We start from the raw sequence: 24348 nt of genomic DNA on the forward strand, positions 1-24348 counted from the left end.
TAAATTGGTTTAATGATATTACAAGATGTCACATGCACACATTGTACCCAATCCTTGAAGAGATCTTACATATAAAACACACTTTTGATTTGATTTCATGTTGCCATATTTACAAGGAAAGAAACTCCATTGTAGACACACTATCTAAAGTAGGCGTTGTGCGTATTTTGCGCACTTGGAAGATCCTTGAGCAGATAGATGAAAACCCCTGAGAAAATTATCATGGGCTTTTCATAAAGGGCATGTGGATGGAAATATAACTTGAAAAACTACAAAACTTCATATTTTATTCTCTCTGATAAAATTCCCAGGTGACTGGGAGGATATGTTTGTAATGTTGCTTTAATTTTACAAGTATCTTTGCTGATAGACATATTATTTGGACATGATAAGGGATTTCTGCAGGCCTATTTTTTTATTTCTTCTGGATAATTGTTTTATCCAAATTTTGAATGCACTATAGTGCATATATGAGATGTAATTTTCTTATCTATAGCAAAAATTATGATTTTTTCCTCAAAAAATAAAAAGATAACATTAAAAATTAATTATTAATTATAAAACCAGGATATCAACAATACTAGTAAGAAATACAATAAATAATTATTATCAATTTGAATTAAATAATAATGACAAATTAATGTTTATATATATATGGATTATTATTAATAAGGGGAATTTGTAACACCCTCCTCCCATATATACCCAAGCAATAGGTCAGCCGAGGTAAACATGCGATGAGAGGCTACTATGATATGATTCAATCTCCTAGGCAACCTTAAGGAAATGGAATCGACAGAAACACAACACACAGACCTCCCTCGGGTGCTTCAAGACCCCCAAGAGCTAATCCACCACTCTAGGTGCCCAACCCATGAGTTAACCTAGCATTTAAATGAATTAAACCCAAAGTCACTCCCATGACAAGGCATGCATGCGACTGTAACCCTATAGTCACTCCCACAATGCCTGCAAGGGAGAGATTGCAGTCTCTTTCAGCCAGTTTTGTGCTAGAGACTACGAGATTTAAGCCACTTTTTCAGGGCTAGTCTCTAAACCAATGCCTAAAACTTGATGAGACTTTATAAGACATAAAATGACACCAAGGCAAAGCCTCTAACACAAAACTTGATCAAGGGCTTGACCTAACTAAGACTAACCCTGACAACCATTTCGTTGAACATATCCTCAACATGCAATCTACAGGTATAAACAACAGAATTAAGTATAGGGATCTCATATTTATCTGAGAATAGCTATGAACTATTGTTCCCTCATGTCATTTGTTGCATTAGCATATATTAGGCCATAGATACATTATCCATTCATTTACAAGTAAAAGCATGAGATAACCATAACATGAACCAGTCATATAACCATGCTTACAACCAACATTAAACCATGTAAATATCAGATATATGACAACCATCAAATCCACATATAAACAAGTGCAAAAGTAAGAGAACTTAAATTTCATTAATCATAGGCAAATCCACCAGGTTCAGGACTCCCATGTACCACCCGACCGTAGAATGGCTAAGCCAAACCTCTCTTCATCCATTCACCCCCATGCCATATTCTAAGCATGACTATGGGACTAAAACCAAAAGAATCAACTAGGGGATATCGAGGCTAAACCACCTCACCCTCATCAATAGAAACTGGGCTTTGCTATAATCCATCCTGGATCACTAGGCCAACACAATGAACACATCATAACAGGTTTTACTGTGATCTCCACTCAATCACTAGGCCAACACAATGAACACATCATAACAAGTTTTACTGTGATCTCCACTTGATCACTGGGCCAAATAAGCATGGATGCCATCGGATTTCTCCACCTACACAATGAGGAATTTTCATGTCTCCTAGTCTCTCAGGCTTTACCACAATCCAAACCTGGATCACTAGGCCCTAAAACGATACTCACTCTCTAGTCTTTACCGCATATCCCAAACCCAGGATTACTAGGCCTAATATAGAGAAAACCACCTCTTGGCTTTACCGTATATCCTATCATTCACCGACAAGGATTCCTAGGCCCACCGAGGCAACACAATCCTGGCTTTACCGCAACCCACAGTTTGGCTCAAGGGTCACTAGGCTTGTGGATTTGCCATGATCCACAGTCCGATGTAGGGACCACTAGGCCATGTGCTCTATCATTTGGAGATCCACCCCACTCAACTTCGAATCCATCTGGCAGTCCAGCTCAACCAAAACATGAGAACCCCATCACACCATGGCTATCTGGAAATGGCAAAGCTAGGCTGAAAACATTGTTACACCTGGCAAAACTCATGCCATAAATACAAAAGAACCACATGCAATACCATGCATGCCAAATCTAGTAAGGAAAATACACATGAAAAAGATATTTGCAAAGAACCATGTTATAGCTGCTTGATCTTGGTCTTCCTTATTTTCTCCTTCCTTCCTCTTGCCTTCTTTGCCTTTCTTGATCCCATGCATAACCAAAGCAAAAGCTTGAGCCAAGAGCTTACACTAACTAAGAGCTTAACACTAAAAAGGAGAAGCTTAACACTAACAAGACTTGCCCATTGATCCTCAGAAGCCTTCTTATGAATGAGGCATCTATTTTCTTCATTTTCCATTATTTTCCTTCAATTTCCTCCTCACTTGCAACCTGTGACCTTTCACCTCCTCTTTCTCCTAATTTCCCTTATTTTCATAAATAAAATGTCAATTAATGCCCCATGCCTTTCCAAAGTCTTTTCCATTGCCTTTGCCAATTTCCTTAGCCATAAACAACCAAATGAACACCCCTAGGATGTCCTGCCCAACATTCAGCTTGGAATATGTGTCCCATCAACCATGGTCTTCTATATTTTTACATGTAATTTTCACCATGGCTGTTACAAAATCCTCTCCCTTGGGGGAACACCCTCCTTGGTGTTCAATTACACATATAACCAACAAGACTGCTGAAAACAAAACATATTGCCCGTGGAGTTTTGTAACATAGCTCGTTGCATTATTTACAATAAATGACCTGCTCAAAAGCAAAACATCATGACAAATGACCAGGTAACAACCATATCGCATACTAGAGCTTTATAACATAGCTCATTGTGGTATTTACAATAACCACATATACACATATGCACATTTGCTAAACCAGCAAATAAAAGGATGCGATGCCAATATCAATCAACAAGGGAATCCAAAGGATCACACCTCCACCCTCAAAGTAATACCAGGATTCACCTCCCTCCCAGGAAGTCCAGAATCCACTGCAAAGTCAAACCTGCATCTAGTGTCCAGTGTTATAATCTCACGCCACCTATCCTCTTAGTGAATAGTTACTAGCTCATTGTTCCAGGGTGCACTCCCAATGTGCATATGATTCCATCTAGCAATGTTAATGACCAAAACAAATCCATCCCCAACCTTTTCTTCTCTGCTATACAATCCCTCGGGCAATCTGGTCAATCCCTTCCATGTAGTCACTCACCTTCCAAGTTCCGTTGGCACCCCCATCCCAGGTAGTCCATCCCTTGGCAAGGCTTCCTTGCATCAGAAGATACAGAAACCAAGGCATATCCCTACCTCAAAGCCATCATACTGGTCATAGCATGCTCATGGAAATCAATGGACATTATTGGGTACCAATGTCCCACAATGGCGCTTCTCCTGAAGTGCTTTACCAACATACTTCTACATTTTTCAATTTCTTTCACTTCCACTGCTAATTCTTGCTATTGATTTCAACCATTCAACCAGTCATGTTCATGTATTCTTGTTCCAAGCACATAATTTCCATTAGATTTAAAATAAATTGAAATAACCTCAAATCATACCCCATTGGTAGTTCGTCCATAAGGTACACTTGCAATCCTGTTCACTTCCTGTCACAACAAGTCAAACTAATTGTTTGATTAAAACATCATGTATAAACATATCACATCTGATTAGCTCAAAACACAACCATCATAAATCACATGTAACCATCATAAACCATAATCATAGATCACATATAATCATCATATACCATAGTCATAAATCACATGCATAATAAAACTGAAATAAAATGTTGATACTTATCCTTTCATCAATCCTTAGCTTCTACCTTTTTCTTTATTCCATACGCACTCCAGATCGGTTGCCACACCAAACAAACACCCGGTGCCTTATCCTCAACCATGTGCACATATATATAGTGTGCATCACACAGATACAACTACACACGTCATACAACACCATGCAATACCTACACCTACACTAGTACAATATGTACCACATGTACACAGTACCACCTGTACATTGCAACCACCTACACAATGTGTGCACAACATCACATGTATACAACACCACCTGCACAACGTGTACACAATGCCACATGTACATAGTACCACACGCGCGACGTGTACGTGAAACCATATGTACATAACACCACATGCACAACATGTACACAACACCACCTGCACACAGTGCCACTTGTACAACATGTACACAACACCACTTGTACAACCATGCACACAACACCATATGTACATAGCGCCACATGTACAACATGCACACAATGCTACCTGTACATTGCACTGCGTATCCAACATGTACATAGCATCATCTGTACACATCACTGCATATCCAACATGCATCCAACACTATTTATACCATCCTATACATAATATTGCATAAACAACATGTACACACAATATATGTACACAACATCGCATGTGCACGCATCATAGATGCAACATGTACAACATATACAATATATGAACAACAATAGTACTAGACATCCAAAACCACATTGTCCCTACCAAGCAACTTTGCTTCCAACATCTTATCCATGCTTGTCCCAGCATGTCGCAGACTACACTGCTTTCATTTTGTTGATGTATCCTTCAACATTACCTGTCATAACATAATACAAGTATATAATATCAATTCATATCCACATGATACTGACCTCATATATTGTCATGACTGCTCTTCCCAATTGATTCTGCATAAGACTAGGAACCTCTTCACATCATTCTCCTACATAAGCAATCATTCCTCCACATAATGATCCATGACAACCCTGTTAGATGGTGACATAGATACATGGATACATACATATATATAAACATTAGCACAAAACAATCATGATCCTGTCAAGAAACGACATACATACATACATACATACATACATACATGTATACATATATAAGCATCAACATAATCATGATCATAACATAATTACTAGATATCATAAGGTTAAGGTTAAGAGAACTTCCTTATTTGTGCATGGCATGCACAACATTGAGAATAGTCATTCGCAACATAGCTAAGGCATCCAGCACCTCAGATCCATTTACTTTACCTTTTCTAGTTACCTTTCACATGTTTGTATTGCCACCGTCCATTTACCACTATGGACCAACCAGTCCAACCGACTATCATAGTCTTACCTTCTGCTGCACTTACTCATACATTGAGCTTCATCCGAGTCTTACATCATCTGTTGGGTACCACACAGCTCTCCCGAGCTCCATTTAATTTCCCCTTTCCCAAACAATTCCCAAGACTCAAAACAATAAAAGGCAAGAACGAAAACACCAATAAGAAGACCATGAAAACCAAAACCAATATGACACCACAACAAAGTGGCATAGCTATGTACTAGACACAACCAAAATCACAAATCAAGTGCAACCATCACAAAAGACCAAAAGAACAAGACTAAAAACAGACACCATGACTCAATCCCCATGGTTCCCAAGGAAAGCTCGACTTGAGCCTTCTTCGAGATTTCATGGCAACCTCTCTTGCCATGCAACTCCTTGCATCATGTTGTCATTAACACATAAATGTTAGTGCATAAATAAACATAACAATACACTAGTTACCTCATCTTGTTGTGCCAATCATGTTGCTTGCAATTGAACACATCCATGCCATCTCTCAAGGGACTCCAATCTTTTGAAAGATCCACTTGTAACTAAAGACTAGATAATATACCTATCAAGTACATGTTCATGAATATAGCATGTATCGACATAATGTAAGACAAGATTAAGGTTAAGAAGACTTCTTGTAGGCAAAGCACTCATTCGTTTGGAATCAGGGTTTCCAAACATAGCCAAAGAAATTCTTGGCCAATTCCTTTCTTTGATCTTTTACTTGCTGCAATTGAGTGTTACTATGCATTGTCACATCACCGACTGTTAGTGATATAAACATATCAACTATTACCTAGTCAGGCTAATACCAACATGCTTCCTGCAACTGCTCACACATATCAACCACATGTTCCAAATATCAGGACAATCATATCTATCAATTTGAAATAAACTTTTACCAAGACTAACAATCATGTCATACCCATAATCAACTCATAGTCATTAGACACAATGCTACAACTGTCACCTACTATACCTAAGTACATATCAACTATCTCAACACATGTATTAGTACAATCACCTCAAAACAAGATCATTTCAACACATACTCATATTATGCAATTCATCAAACATTCAACCCATTTGCATCATACCAAGTTAAAGAAATTAACTAGATGACATAATCAACAGTCAAGAACCAAATATACGACGTAAGAAAACTCATACCTTGATGTATCTTAGGGGAGGCTATCTTGTCTGCACAATCAATCCATATTAACACGATATATCTTCACCATATAATAACCCAAACATAAATAAGGTCATGATATCCAAAATAGTCACTAGCTAACATGTTTACATCATAACTCATACACAATTACCATTCACACATATGCAAAGTCAATCTAGATTAGTACATCGCCATATCACAAATGTGTCGGCTCATACCTAAATATCGTAACCATAACCATCTGCATAGGCCAATCCAATTTAGTATGATACATATAACATCAAGATCTTAATGTAATAACCCTAATCATCAGGTTATTAGCATATAACAACAATAAGCTATATATCGTGCTCATCAACAACATATAACCTAATCATCAAGTTATCTAACATAAAACAAAAATAACAATGCATACAATCACATGTTACCATCATTCTCGACTATCTGACACATGTGCATATGACTATACTAATCAACTATCATCTATCATGTATGTAACCATAACATCAAAATATATGTACATAAATCTAATGCATATAATGATCCTTAACTTACATACCTGCATGCCAACATACAATACCTGTATGATGATCTGCTCTCACCCCAAAGTCTAATGCTGCAACCTCATTATGATGATCTACATCTCCTGCTCTATCTTGGCCAACACATTAGCATCATAACAATCAATAGCACCATGATGACCTAAATTGCATACCATGACTTCACAAGGCATGTTTGACCTACTATTCATGTATAACTATAACCAAGATCATACATGCATAACAATTGCATATAGACATAACACATGAGTACCAAACCATATACACATCATTCTAGCTAGAGTCTAGTCATCAATGCACAACCATATCAACTTCACAAATAATGACCTCATGCATGACAACAACCATTACTCCATTGTACACATTGCCACATGAAACCATCAACATGCATAAGCAATGCATAATCAACTATACATACACATGAACGCTTGTAGTTTAGCATAAGCAATCAATTCTTATAACCAACCCACAAGACTAATACTTGTAATCAAACATACAAGAATGTAGTCTAACATACATGGATGTAAGTAGGCAACATATAATCAACATCTAAGCGACATGTAACAATATGCAACCAGTCATATACTCATGAAAAATGCATTCCACAAAATCAATCATCAAGTTCCTCATGACAACCTTACTACAACCATAATAAATCAGCAAGAAAATGCAACAAGCACATGGAATTCAAGTGTAAGAGACACACATGCAACTGGCATGCATGCATGACCAACACACACCGCCCATCCAGTCCAAGGGGTGAACCATCCTCTAATACGACTTTGTAACACCATCCTCCCATATTTACCCAAGCAACTAGCCAGTTTGAGTAAACATGCGATGAGAGGCTACTATGATATGATTCAACCTCTTAGGCAACCTTAAGGAAATGGAATCGATGGAAACACAACACACATACCTCCCTCAGGTGCTTTAAGACCCTAGGAACTAATCCACCACTCCAGGTGCCCAACCCCTAATTTAACCTAACATTTAAATGAATTAAACCCAAAGTCGTTCCCATGACAAGGCATGCGGGCGACTATAACTCTATAGTCGCTCCCACAATGCCTGCAAGGGAGAGACTGTAGTCTCTTTCAGCCAATTCTGTTCCAGAGACTGTGAGATTTAAGCAACTTTTTCAGGGCTAGTCTCCAAACCAATGCCTAGAACTTGATGAGACTTTCTTTGACAATAAATGACACTAAGGCAAAGCGTCTAACACAAAACTTGATCAGGTGATTGACCTAACCAAGCCTAACCATGACAGGCATTTCGTCGAACATATCCTCAACATGCAATCTACAGGTATAAACAACAGAATTAGGTATAGGGATGTCATACTTATCTGAGAATCACTATGAACCGTTTTTCCCTTATTTCATTTGCTGCATTAACATCTATTAGGCCATAGATACATTATCTATTCATTTACAAGTAAAAACATGAGATAACCATGACATGAACTAGTCATATAACCATGCTTATAACCAACATTAAACCGTGTAAATATCAGAGATATGACAACCATCAAATTCACATATAAACAAGTGAAAAAGTAAGAGAACTTAGCTTTCATTAATCATATGCAAATTCGACCTAGTTTGGGACTTCCACGTACCACCTAACCGTAGAATGGCTCAACCAAATCTCTCTTCAACCATTCACCCTCGTGCCATATTCCAAGCGTGAATGTGGGACTCAAACCAAAAGAACCAACAAGGGCATTGTTAGCCCTGCTACACATTTTGACATTTGGAGGGCCAAATACAAGCTTGGCCACGTGTTTATTCTAACCCCGCTACCTCCGTTTTACCTCTAAAAACCCTGTATAAACCCATTTTCCCTTAGGCCCCCGAGCGTGGAGCTCAAACCGTCATATGACCCTGTCCACATGACTTCGCGCTCCCGTAACCCTTCCTCATCTCTAAACCGCGGCCGTTCAATTTTTCCTGCTGATCCAACGTTGTTCTGTCGCATTCGACGAAAACTCGTGCGATCCACCCCCCCCCCCCCCCCCCCCCACCGTCCGATCATATTCGCTGCGATCGGACGACATTCGCTATCCCCGCTCTCGTGAGCCAACTGCACGTTAAATCACAATAAAAAGTGGTTTCCATGTTTCCCCGCCACCACGCGTCACCATCTGAATGGTATCGCGCACCCTTGTACGTTTACCGCCCATCATCTGAAAGCGGTGCGGGCAATACCACTTACCGCTCAAACCCCATTTCCTGCTCGGTAATGTATAATTTTGAATAATTAATCACTTATTCACAGAGATTATCCCGATTATGCACTATTGCGGAATACATGCACAATACATAACCTCCTCTACATTGATCATCAATTTAGCAGCATTAAAGACAATCAAACATCAATCGCATGCACACATTAACACAGTATGTAACCCGGGGAAAGCATACAGCTGAAAACCCCACACTATCTGTATATTATAATGATAAAGAACATGTAACAATACATAGTACAATACTCCTCACAAGTACTCAATACTATCTCCACCTGTTACACACAAAACTAGCTCAGATCTGACCAATCATAGCTCAAATCTCCTCCACTGCTTTGCCTGCCTCCACTGTGCAATCCTGCAAGAGAATCAATCACTATGTGAAATCGAATTCCTTTGGTTATACTACGCAAGCCTTGTGGGCAATCTCCATCCATGCATGTGCAAAATCTCACGCACAACTATAGTCACAACTGATAGCAATCTCAACCTCTAACACCTGTCTCCATTGAACTGTACATGCACTGAGTTAACTGATGTATTCTTTAGTTGCTTTATGAGTTAATAATTAGTGAACTAATTAATAATAATTCACACAACTCATCACTAGTGTATCCTTTAGTTAGACTAAAATACAACTAGTTCAACCAAGTCAAACTGAACACAACTCCATCAACTCCACAATCAACTCCACCAAACTCAACCACATGAGTTCTAACTGAAGTCCTGCATGCAATAGCTCAACTGATCCACAAAGAAAGTGTATTTCCTTTTGACAGCTGCATGTGCCACATCTGTAGCTCAAACTGAAGTTCTCCAAGAGGATAAGATAATGTTTATAGTCCAAATATTATTATGAGACAATAATATTCGACTGTTCTATTTTTAGCCTGGCAGTCTAAAAATAGAAACTGCCCATATGTCTAAAAATAGAAGTCCATCTATTTTTACCAACATGACCAATCATCCACAAATAGCATACTGCAACTCATAGACTATGATCCATATGTCTAAAAATAGACATAGTCTAAAAATAGACTTTGCGCCAAAAATAGCCTGTGGGCCCACTTAGGGAAGGCGACTTCTTTCCGCTAAGCTCCATCATCTTGTTGCATTCTCAACACTCCCTCTCAACAAGATATGGATTATCAGCAACCCCTATCCTACCTCGTGATGAGCCCCCAAATTGGGTAACCTATTGGGCTCATCTTGCCTAATTATCCTTGTTCAATCCTCCATTTTTCATAGATTATGCATGTTTTCCTAGTATGTTTATGTTATTTGAACGAATAAGGGTGGTCACTCTACCTAGGAGGCTAATACGTGGTTATTTCAGGATTTTGTACAAATTTTGGAGCAAAACCAAGCAATCATGGGTCAGGTGACAGCCAAGCTTGAGGTGAGGATTCGTAGGGAGGTTGTCTCTTGCATTAAATGGCCTTCCTCGAAATCTCCACCCTCAACACCGAGCTCCATAGGCCACCAAAACGAGTTTTAAAGGCAGCCAAGCAGATTTTGGAGGAGTGACTGTTCACTAGCAGTTGGGATAGCCGAGTCCCTTGAATCTAGGAGGGCTGCTAGCCCCCTCGTATTGTACAAATAGGAAGGCCTCAGCCTTCGTACTTTACTTTTGGAACCATTGTTATTTTTGCACTATAGTGTTGTCATTTTGCTCAGCCTGTTTTATTGTAGCTACTGCTGTACAACTTTCTTATGATGGTTATTTTTGAATAATGATAAGCAACTCTACTTGGTATCAGATCTGAGTCCTTTATAGGACCCTGCAGCTCTTGGGGTTGGGCCCAACCCCAGTGCTAAGGCCTCCTCTATGTATTGCTAGTTGTTCTTTATGCATTTGCAAAAACATTTCTGTTAAGTAGTTTAAAGATTGCTGATTAAATAGGTCACTGTAAATGGTTAGATAGACTTTTGAATGCTCAGATTTTGTTGAATTTTTCAGAGGAAAAAGCTTTGAGAAAAGGGCCATCAAACATCTCTGCTTTCACCTCTCCTTCAGTAGGATCTGGAGCTGGGATCAGGATAACTTTGCTGCCCACAAAAACACTAATTTTGTCATGTCATGCAATCACTAGTGTTTGATTTTCATGTGTATAAGTTGGTTGCAATCTCAGACTTTCATTTGCTTAGTTGCATGAGTTAAAATACCTGGTTTCATTGCAGGTCACACTTCTGTTCATTCTCTTTATTGGCAGTTAGCAGATTTAGGTCATCATAATTAGGATTTTGAATTTACAGGTCTTCGTTGGATCAGTTGGAAAAAGCGCCTTGCAGAGTACCTGTACCACTCCTTCGTCTGTTCATTCCCATCAGCACCACCCATTCCACCCTCTGCTTAGAACCCTTGCCTCCTGTTCGCCATTCACTCCCATAACCCTAGTTTTGTGTGTAACATTGCTTTAGTCTTCTTTGAACCAAATACCGCTATCCACACCTGTCCACAACTCCATCCACCGAGTTCTAGACCATCTCCAACCCTCACCCTACCTCCACACTCACTCCTTCACCTTTCCCTCTCCATTCATCCACCAAAAACCTCATCTCTGAACATCTTGTAGAAAATTCCAGACATCCTGTAGAAAATCGCAGACATCCTGTAGAACCCCTGCAGACTTCCTGTAGAGGCTCACGAATGAGGTCTCTCGACAGCCAACCTTGGTAAAACTCTATGGAAGGGTGTTAGGGACCCCTTAGGCCCTCCTTGAACCTTCTTGACCTTTCCCAAGCATTTGTTCTTGCATATCCACCTCTGCACAGCCCAAAAACAGTCAAATCATATGCATAATAGCTCTGGCAACTTATTCAAAAATACAAAAAGATGTTTATTTCAGATGTTACTGTAGAAGTAGCTTAGGTACATGTATTTACCTTCCTAGAAGTCAATGGCATTTCCTTTAGTAGTTTGCATCCTCTTCTTAGCATCAATAGAGTTAGCTGGTAGAATTAGGGTTTTCTAGGGTTTGCGTTTTCTTTTAGCTTTTCACTGTCTTGCTACAAGTAGATCAACCTTATTTAAAGTAGCTTTCGTCCATCGGTTAAAAAGATTCTTCTCAGAGCCCATAGAAGTTGGCTTGAGCCCCTAGCAGACTTGTGCCAGCTGACCAAGTGACAGTTGCAGCAAGAGCTAGTACTTGTGCATACAACACCGTTGCTTCCAAGTTTGTTACGAACTACCAGGTTGATAAAAGTAAAGAAGGGAGTCCCAGAAGTTGTAGCATTATTGCTGCAATACTGGAGCTCACACTCCTTTTTGGCACCGTTCCTGGGGAAGCGTCAGAGTATTTGTGATTGCTGCTTTTCTTCTATTTTCCTACTCTCGCCTTCTGCTAAGTAGTTTATTTCATTTCCATTCTGCAATTTCATTTCTGCAAAAGTAAACTAGACATTTCCTGCTTTCGTAGATTAACCTTTCAATTCTGCAAGCATAGAATAGAATTTCAATTTTGCAAGTGTAGTCTAGTATTTCCTTCTCGCAATCTGATTTCAGCAAAATAGATTAGTCTTTCCCTGCTTTCGTTTCAATTCCGCATTTTCATTTTTGCAAGATAGATTTTAGTTAGTTGCAATTCCATCTGTTTCAGTTTTGCAGGCACAAGCAGAAAAAGCAAAAGCAAAAGCAACCAAAAGTCCTTTCATGCCTCGTAGGAACAGAGATAATACCGAAAAATTCCTACCCAACACCCCCACCACTTCACTAAGTCACCCTTCACTCTTCTTTGGTGGCAGTGATCCAGAAGAACCTATAGGTGAACCTCCTGAGATATACAAAGATCCTATAACAGAAGAAGAGCAAGAAGATATTCCTTGTGAGACTATGGCTGACAATAGAAATGGTAGAGACGATGATGAGAGAATAGAAGGTACCTTCTCCATCCGAGAGACTAACGGGAACATGAAAATGAAGAACATAAGTCCCTCAGTCTTACCTCATTTCCATGGATTGACCACTGAAGACCCTGATACCTTCCTGTTTGAGTTTGTTGTCCTTTGTCGAACTTATGACGATACAGAAGATGAGAAAAAGTTGAAACTTTTTCCCTCTACCCTCAAGGATGTAGCATTACGTTGGTTCATGGGGTTACCTGGAAACAGTATCACTACTTGGGCTCAGATGCAGCAAGCCTTTAACAATAAATACCGGGATTACTGTAGGTCAAAGGAAACCAAGGGGGAAATCTTTCGGATGACCATGGGAAATGATGAGTCTCTAGAGGACTATGAGGAAAGGTTCCAACTTAGCTATAAACGGGCCAGGGGCACACTTGACCCTGAATCTCTAAAGCTGGTTCTGCTCTTAGGAGTCCTTGAAGACCTTTTAGATACCCTTCACATGCTAGCTGGAGGAGATATTTACCAACTACCTTATGAGGATATAAAGACTGTGTTTAGAAACCACTCTAGGGCAGCCCAGAAAATAGGTAGGGGGAATCCACTTTTAGCTAGTACTACCTTCTCCAAGCATGAGTTTGCTAATCAGCTGGAAGACCTCAAAAGTGAGATGAGACAGACCATTGCCATGCAACTTGATACTTTCCGAGTCCAACGAAAGAAAGAGGAAGCTGAGAGGGCTTTGGCCATTTTTTATCCCAGATGTATGAGGAAGCACCCTAAGAATGAGTGTCCATTGCACTTAGTGGAGGTATGTTTCATTTGTGAGGAGAACCACCCTACAAATCAATGCCCAACCTTGCCCAGATTCAAAGCCATGTACCAAGGGACTGAGGCACCCACTGAACCTCTCTACTTCCTCAACCAAAGGAGACTGCACAGACCTAGACCTTACCAGCAGGGGATGCAAGGGACATCCCAAGCTTATTATAGCCCCAACCAATCTGCTCACATGCCTTCTTGGGGTCCCCCCGCTCATCCTTCCTGGTCTACACCTCCACCGTGGTCTTACCCACCTCAATACCATTCTCAACCCACCGGCTCAACCACAACCATTACCTCCTGCTCCTCCAAGACAACCCCAATGCCTGCCCAACCGAACTCGAACCCCAACAACCGACAGGCCCAACAGGTATACACTGGGGAAACAACATGTCATACCTATGCCGTGGAGATCCAGGAGATCAACCTGCGATCCGGAAAGACCCTTCCAGATCGCCAACCTCCTCCCCCAGAGGACGAGGAAGAGAAACAGGAAAGTGAACCCAAAGCCATTCCACCCTTTCCTGAGCGACTAACAGTAACCACACAACCAAACCCAGAGGAGACTGAACTTCTAGGGGAACTAAAACAGTTGTGTGTGAAAATACCCCTTCTCCAGGCCATCAAAGATGTACCGATATACAACAAATTGATTAAGGAGAAGTGTTTCAGGCACCCAGGCAGGAGAAAGAGAGATGCCTCGACAATCAATGTCATAGGACAACTATCTGATCTAATGTTGGGGCAAGTAATCTGTCCAAAGTATTTGGACCCTGGGAGTCCTGTAGTTGATGTCCACATCAATGGCACCATTATCCCCCATACCTTGATTGATCTAGGGGCTGCCATTAATGTGATGACCATGGACACCATGCTTAAACTTAACCTTTAGGGTTCCTTAAGGAAGACTTCGACAATCCTGTAATTGGCAGATCGCTCCACCGTGACTCCCGAAGGGATTGTGGAGGATGTCTTGGTCTTGGTTGACTCCTGGGAGTATCCTGCGGACTTCTTAGTCCTTCAACAAAAGGCAAAGCTTACTGGATACCCCCTCATTTTGGGAAGGCCTTGGTTAGCCACTGCAGATGCTTACATCAGTTGCCGAGCTGGAAACATGACCATCAAAAATGGTCTTATATCCAAGCAGCTAGTCCTATACCCTCCTGCCCAGCCTCTGCTAGAACATGACTTACCGCTCTGGCTGGAAGAAGGAGATGAGGATTAGGTATACTCTGCACCCTTGTGCACCATAGAAACCACTAGGGGAGGTCCTTAAACCGAGGATGATTTAACTGAGACCTTGATTCAGAATCCACCTCCCAGTGCACTGTCCTTAGAGGAATTGGTGGAGAATACCCAAGCCAACACCTTAGTGGACCTCTGTGTGACTGATCCAACCTCTCCCAGAATTAAGAATGTGGAGTTTGGCCCCGAAAGAACTTTGAAGATCAGATCCTCCCTATTTCCTTCCCAGGAGAAGGAGCTGTGTAGCTTACTGAACAAACATTTAGATGCTTTCGCCTGGAGCTATAAGGAGATGAAAGGAGTCCATCCTTCAGTCTGTACCCATCACATCTACATTAAAGAAGATTGTAAACCAGTCAGGCAACCTTAGAGGAGAATGAATCCATCCCTTAAGGACATTGTCAAAGAAGAATTGCAAAAATTGTTGGATGCAGGATTCATCTATCCTATCTCCGATAGTGAGTGGGTCTCGCCCCTAGTGCTTGTGCCCAAGAAGAATGGGAAGTGGAGAATCTGTGTAGATTACCGGGAACTTAACAAAGCCACTAAGAAAGACCATTTCCCTTTGCCTTTCATATATCAGGTGTTGGATGGACTGGTAGGGAAGAAGTTTTTCTCTTTCCTAGATGGGTTCAGTGGGTATAACCAGATCCAAATCAGCTCGGAAGACCAAGATAAAACCACCTTCACCTGTCCTTGGGGTACCTTTGCCTATCGCGTCCTTCCCTTTGGGCTATGCAATGCTCCTGCCACTTTCCAGAGAGCAATATTGAGCATCTTCTCTGAGTTGGTTCATGATTCGGTAGATATCTACATGGATGACTTCACTCCTTATGGGTCCAACTTCCGAGAAGCATTGACCAATCTGGGAAAAGTTCTAACCAAGTGCATTGAGATGAACGTGTCCTCAGTCCTGAAAAATGTGAATTCCTGATGACTGAAGGGACCGTGCTAGGACATACCATTTCTCGCCAAGGATTACAGGTGGATCCTAATAAAATTGCTATCATCCAAAAGGTCCCACCTCCTCAAAAGGTAAGGGATGTTCGGAGTTTCCTAGGCTTAGCAGGATATTATCGAAGATTCATTAAAGACTTCAGGAAGCTAGCCTCGCCTTTGTTTGGACTCTTAAGGAAAGATGTTGAGTTTAAATGGACTGACAACTGTCAAGGGGCACTGGATGAGTTGAAAGAAAAGCTGGTGTCCGCCCCGATCTTGAGAGGTCCAAACTGGGCCCTAGCTTTCCACATCCACACTAATGCCTCGAACAAAGCCATAGGAGCATCCTTAGGACAAATTGAGGAGAAACTCCCATATGCCATATACTTCGTCAGCAAAAACCTGTCCAAGGCAGAAATGAACTATACTGTAACCGAGAAAGAGTTCCTGGCCGTAGTCCATTCTCTAAAAAAGTTCAGACACTACATCACCGGTTATCAAACATTTGTGCACACTGATCATGCTACGATTAGATATTTAATGAATAAGCCTGATGTCAATGCTCGTATTATTAGATGGTTACTTTTGTTACAGCAATTTGATTTGACAATTGTCGACAAGCCAGGTAAGGAAAATGTTGTTGCTGACTTCTTGTCTAGAGTGGACTTGCCTACAGGTGAAGAAGGAACAGTGGATGACCAGATGCTAGATGAACATCTATTTGCTATCTCAGTACTCTCTCCATGGTTTGCTAATATAGCAAATTACTTGGTCTCAGCACAGTTTCCTTCGCATCTGTCCTCAAAAGAGAAGAGCAGAATTGTAAGGAAGAGTGCCCCGTTCACATGGATCAGGGGCAACTTGTTTAAGCTTGGTCCAGATCAGATCTTGAGACGTTGTGTTAGGGAGGAGGAAGTCTTTGACATCCTCCTAACATGTCACGATGGACCTTGTGGAGGCCACTTTGTAGCAAAAAGGACTGCCTTCAAAATTCTACAGGTAGGCTACTATTGGCCTACTCTCTATCAAGATGTCAGAAGATATGTCAGCTAGTGTGACCGATGTCAGAGGATGGGGAAACCGACTCCAAGAGATGAAATGCATCTCCAACCTCAAGTGACCTTTGAGCCATTTGAGAAGTGGGGCATGGATTTTGTGGGTCCTATCAACCCTCCTTCAAAGCAATAGTATTACATCATTGTGTGCACCGACTATCTGACCAAGTGGGCAGAAACAAAGGCAATCAAAGCAGCAACAGAAGAAAAGGTGGTTGAGTTTCTGAGGGAAAATATCTTCTACAAGTTTGGCTACCCAAGAGAGTTAGTCACAGATCAAGGAAGCCAGTTCACCTCCAACCTGATTGAAGATTTGCTCGCTCATCACAAGATCAAGCACAAGACTTCCACCCCCTATCATCCTCAAGCAAATGGGCAGGTGGAAGTCACTAATCAAGCATTGGAAGGGATTTTGACCAAGGTTGTGAGCAGCAGCAGAAAGGATTGGGCAGATCGCCTGGTTGAGGCCACCTAGGCCTAAAACGCCACTTGGAAGACCACAACCGATTTCACACCTTATGAGCTGGTCTACGGGAAGAAAGCTTTGCTGTCCATAGAGTTCAAGTACAATACATTGAGGGTGGAAGCTCAGCTGGACCTAGATCTCATCCATGCTCAACGTGAGAGATTATTGCAGCTGAATGGGTTAGACGAGCAAAGAATGCAGGCCCTCCTCCACTCAGAAGTAGTTCAACTCCAGAGGAAGATATGGCATGACCGACACCTTAATGAGAAGCAATTCCAGCTGGGAGATTGGGCGCTGTTGTATGACTCAAGATACAAGGATTTCAAAGGGAAGTTGAGGACAAGATGGTTAGGACCATATACAGTGGAGAAATGTAACGAAAATGGTTCAGTCCTTATCAGGACCATTGATGAAGAGGCCATCCCCATGCTTGTCAATGGACATCGACTGAAAATCTACAAGAAACCTCTCTTGAGGCAGGAATTCATTGAAACTGTGGAAAAATCAGTGCTGGTAATAGAGCAGGGTTCTGCCTCTGTTCTAGCCACACCTTGATCATAAAAAAAAAGGAGAATAAAAAGATCCCTAGACAAAAACCTCTCTGAGGAGGCCAGGGCAGGCAGTGAGGGTGAAAACCTCATGGAGGCGCCCCTGCTGTCTCTCGAAAAATAAAGAAATGGAATAAAAAGATCCTTGGGTGAAAACCTCTTTGAGGCACCCAGGGCAGATAGTGGGGGTGAAAACCTCATAGAGGCGCCCCTGCTGTCTCTCAAAAAAAAAGAGAAGAAAAAAGGAAAAAACAAAGAGAAAAAAAGAAAAAACAGGTCTGATCTTTGAAATTATTGCAGGTTGCAGGGATATAATGCAGATAAAGAGGGTCGCGCAAACCAAGGACAGGGGTCCATCCCAAGCTACCAGGCATCCTCACCGACACTCCCTCCATGGCCACACACTTTTTCCAGGATTTGGACACATTCGGGTCAAGATTCAACCTCCTACAAGAAGTTTCAGGGCTTTCTACAGGAAGTTCTGCATTTCTACAGGAAACATCCTGTAGAACCTTTGGACGAAACAAAGTCGATTCTGGAGGAGGATTTAAGACTTGAAGTTTGTTGGTGAGGCCTGTGGCCACCCCTTTATCCCATCCATCACCTGTTTCCTCTCTTTCCACTGCCATTACCACCATTTGGTCCTGTACCCCTGCACAGTCATGTAAAAAAGTCATGTTTTCCTCAGATCGCCATTTTTTCCAAGGGACAAATCAAATACATGAAGGCCCACATACTATACCTGTCAAAAGCTCCAAGAGGACCCTTCACCTGTGACTGTAGCCGTGCCCGTTTCAGCATGCAGCCCAGGAGGAGAAGCAGCTATAGGATGTCCTACAGGAATCCTATAGCAGTTGATCCGCCTGGAATACACACTATGGAGTCAGGAGCAGTTGAAATCAGCACAGAAGGCATGCTACTAGCTCCGCAGAAATATGAACACCTTCTCCACAGCTGAGAGCAGGCGGGGCCGTGCATGCAACGATTCACCACCATAGGACCGATTCCCGAAAGCCTTGCATCTAGCATCAACAAATGGACGATGGAATTACCACGCCTATGCATGAAGTAGCAGCGAGCAAAACCATTGCTTCACATCCAAAAACCTGCGAAACACGTCCACGGTCACCCCCGGGTAAGTGCCTAACCTTATTTCGTCAAATTAACATGAACTATACTGTGAAACTTACATAACTGTGAATGTGCGGATTGAACAAATGCAATGGTCAGTCAACTGGCCATCCACAGCCAGTAGAACTGTCTCGTGGGATCCGAACGAGCATGGTTATGCTTGATTCTGCCAGAAAGGCATGGAGCCGACATGTGGGAAGTGTCCAGTCGGGGAAATCAATAGATTTGCAGTGAAATCGGTGGACTGACAAGGATGACGGCGAGTAATGGCGGAGATAGATATTGGCGGTCAGAAACATGCCAAGGAATGATGGCTGTGACGTTGTCTAACGGCTCGGCCTGGACACCTCACCCCCTGCACCATGAATTGCATCGTATTTCAAAATCATTCGGCCAGAGCACGCACCTCAACCACTGTCATTTACACCACAACCGGTTTTTTAGCACCATGAGCGTCCTCCTCCTCTGCAGTTCGTTAGCCCGAATTTCTCGGCCCAGTTCAAACTATTCCCGCATCCCAGACTTGCTCCACAGTACCGTGACGTCCTCCAGAAGCAGCGGAAGTTCTCTACAGGAAGCAGAGTGAAAGCTACCGGAGTAGAGAAACCCGTGTCTGTGCGTCAGAATTGGAAATCTCGAGGAGAGGTAGGCTTGAACATGCCATCGCCATGCTTAATTTTCGAAAGGTGGTGAATTAGCTTGTTTGAAGGGGGGAAAATTGAAACCAGTTTGCCTGTGGTCAAGAACGGTGGTTTGCTTATATAATACATAGAATTTATTTTGAATGGTGCTGCGTCGTACTCACCTCCATGATTCCTGTTAACAAACTCTCCCCATTATTATGACAAACCGCTGTAAGGCTCACCTATGCACGTATCAAATTTTTTTGTGTGACTGTTATATGATTGGTATAAAAATTTGCTCTGCACTCTGTCTGTGAGAGCTTCATTCCTTTTGACAAGTCGAAGTCTTGGGCGGCGGTAGTATTTTAACCAGAGAATTGGTGAAAGGGGGAGATACAAACAGTATAGAAACCCTGACCTGAGAACCAAGGGGGAAAACCACATCCGAATTTCCATTCTAACCAGAGCTCAAGCCGAAAATAGGGTATCTTCACCATGCTTGGAGGGTTTATCAGAAAGGAACCCTCAGATTCCAAGAAATTGAGAGAAACTCCTGAGGTGGTAGACCTGTTTACCCGTGCAAAGTGGATGACCTTCTGTGATAAAATCCAAAGTCACGATGATGAAACAACAGAGGAGTTCCTAAGGTCCCTTCAGCCCAAATCCAAAACATTGGCAACTGTAAATTTCAGGGGATTGACCTTGAAACTCACCCCACAACTCATTAGCCAGGTCACTGAATTGCCATTGGGGATGCCCTGGGATAAAGAGGAAAGGAAATTGGGCCAAAAAGTTAAAAAGGAATTCTTCCTACTAGAAGAACAGTTTTCAGAGGATAAAAATGGGGTCCGAAGAGCTATTCTCCTCTGAAGGGACAACCTCTCTTGCTCTCAATAAGTTAGGATCCCTCTTCCACCCATAACTAAATAAGTGTCAATGCACAGTCCTCTTTAAATAAATAAATAAAGGAAAAAGAAGAGAAAGGCTTCTTGCGTAGAGAGGTGCATCAATCAACTCTATCGAGGTACTATCTAGGCGCGCTAGTAGAGGAGAAATGTTTGTGTTCCTGTAGTGACTCCGTCGAGGTACTGTCTAGGCCTGCTAGAAATGGAGCAACACCAGAGATGAAAAACTATAATCTGAAAATCTAAAGCTCATGAACTTCACTACCTTATCCTGATTTGAAACATCGTGTGATCATTGATATTATGTTTGTGTTTAACCAAGTAAAGGAATGAAGGGGACTATGTTTATGTATGGGGTAAGTGGGGAAGCCATGGTAATCTGAACGATGAATCAATACTTCTGAAGAACTAGAACCTACACAAAATAATTGACCAAGGCAAATAATTTGGAGTTCTACCAGTGTGTCACCAAGTGTTGTCACTGTAGCAAACAACCTCTAAAATTTTACATAAACTCAAATTTTGGAGCCTACTATGGATCTTGCGATCGGTCATTCCATAGTGCCTTTTTGTTCATATGATGCTTTTAAGCTCCCTTCTTGGCTCAGAAGTATCTAAGTCACTTGCTCACACATGCTTAGACCGTAATAAGTTCATGAGTGCATTCTTTAATGCAATATTGGACAAGCATAACACATTCCATCAAGACTATGCATGTGAGATGTCCAATCCATGTCACTAGTTAGTGCACAGTGTCAATTATAGTTTCTCACATTATAGCTATGTTTGTACTTGAATTTCAATGAGTTTTTATGAGTGTTTCTTTCATGTTTACGGCCCTCTCTTTCACTTGATTTCACTCTAATTAGTATCATTTTCATGTCATCTTTCCTCTGGATTGTGTTACTTTCACTGTCATTGACATATCATAAAATTCGTTCACACTTTAGCAATTGTCATCTTTTCTAATGTTAGCTATCACACAATGTATGAATGCATCTTTTGGTGGTTTCAAGGGGTTGTCTCTATGTGAATGAGTTGTTCTAACCATGTAAACATTAGTCACACTCATTCCCAAAGTTTTAATCATTGTCGCACAAGTGTCATCACGGTCGTTGTAATGTGTATCTTAAGTGTCACACTTATCATAACTTTCATAAAGTTGTCACATGGAGGAAAATGCATTGTTCATGTGCAATGGATGATATATTTTATTGTGTCATCAATTATTCTAAGTGTGTGATAACATTCAAAGTCTTATCACTGTTCATATCAATCTCGTCAATCCCACATAGCCATTTCTAGAAATGCTTCCCGACTAAGAAACCTAACTTCACCCGGCCTCCCTAAACTACGCACTATGCAGTTTCAGTCCTCTAACTATGACCTTTCCTCTTGGCACTACATAATGCACAGTTCTTGCCTCCTAGGACTATGGCACTGCACAATTTATGTGCTCAAGCTCTAACCTTGACCTCCAGAATTACACAATCCTTTCTCCCATCCTAGCATTAACTACGTATTTCACAATCACAAGCCACAAGATCAATCCCTGAGCTTCTGAAATATGCAATTTCATAATAACCAAGCCTCCCTTGTCTCCTTAAACTACATTGTATGTTCACTCAGAGTCCATCCCCTCATCCTGCCTCTCTAGCTCCCAAAGCGACGCAGTTTCTCCCTCAGTCTAGCCTGAACTACGCATTGCGTAGTCTCAAGGCTTAAGCCTCAGCCTTGAGCTCTTGAAATGCACAATTGTGCAGTCACCTGGGCTCGTCTATCCTCCTGAACTACGCAATAAGGTGATCCAGTTCATGTCCCCTTAGTCCATCATCCTAAGCTCCCAGACTGCACAATTTTCTTCCTCATCCCAACCTGAAATATGCATTGTGCAGTCTCAAGGCTCAAGCATCACCCCAGACTACCTGAGCTACACAGTTGTGTAGTTACTGATTCTCTTTCCCAACCTATCACCCTGTTCCAGCTTAGTCATTGGATCAATGTGCACCATCTTAGACTAGGGGTCTATCGAACTGATGTCATCTTGTCAAGAGTGAATATCAGATGCATGAACTCTATCAGCTAGGAAAGATTATGAAGAAGGAGATGGAGAAAGGGGACATGCTATAACACACATATGGAGTTGAAGAGATAATATGATCAGTGGGCGATGAGATGAAGGAACATCAAACTCTAACAAATCATGAATATCAAGATCACATGGAAGACTCCTCATCTTCAAGTCATCAAGAGGAGGGAGAAGACGAACATGTACCATATATTAAAGAAGAAACAAAGAAATAAGCAGTAAGAAAGACAACTTGGTATTGTCACATCATCATGTAGTCCATGTCATCAGTGTCATGTCATGTCTTGTCATAAGTCATCATATGCCACATAATTATTGTGGATTATGTAATTACCTATTCGAAATGTATTGTAAAGTGAAAGTCCAAAGGAAACACATGGAATATGAAGAGTCATGTAAGTAAAAAAGTCATAGGAAGTCAAACAGTCATGAGGTTAGTCAAAGATTCACAAGGAGGATGAGGCATCACCCCTTAGTTATATATACACCCTCATTGTATGAGCAAATGAATTTTCACCTTGGATCCTCCCACAAGGCATCAGAGAGATAACATGGTTCTTTTGAGAAGCAAGGAGTGGCTCCAATACTCCAGTATTGGAGCTAATGGTGTTCATTGTATACATAGATCTTGGAACTTTTACTTAATATGAGAAGCCCTATGGGCCAACACATTCTTCATGCATGAATTATGGATATTTGTAAGATTATTCTATGAATGTTTGTAATTCATTTTTTCTTTCATATATGCTAAAGCAGTTGGACTATTTCAATTATTTTGGTACTTATTATATTGAGAATGTGTTGTAATTTCTATTATCGATGTCGCATCCTCATGGAATATTCCACTGGATATTAGACAGATCTTCCTCATTATATTAGTTTCAATGACCGTCGCATCTTTGTGGACTATTCTGCTTGATGTTGCATGGACCCTTCTTGTTCATGTGTGTCTCTACTAGGGTGGTACTACTACCTCTTTCTTAGAGGCTCACTTTTCCTCCCCTCCATAGTGAAAGAAATTTCATACACATATGATCAAGAACTCACCAGGAACACCACACTTTATTTTCAAAGGCACCACGTGTTCCGCTCTCTTTATGATAGTTAGAGCTAAGGAAAATCTATAAGAATACATGGAAACCATGCTAATATTTCATATAGGGATCCGACTCCAAATGGTGTGAGTTCTAATTGGGACTTCACATCAGGGAGACCCCTTGGCTGACGGATTCCTAACACCATCAACATACCTCTAGACCAACAAACCTTCCTCCATCCACCAAGTC

This window comes from Pinus tabuliformis, chromosome 4_1 (genome assembly GCF_031772625.1).
Source record: "Pinus tabuliformis cultivar Carrire ecotype Pingquan chromosome 4_1, CPIR1, whole genome shotgun sequence".
Classification (NCBI taxonomy): domain Eukaryota; kingdom Viridiplantae; phylum Streptophyta; class Pinopsida; order Pinales; family Pinaceae; genus Pinus; species Pinus tabuliformis.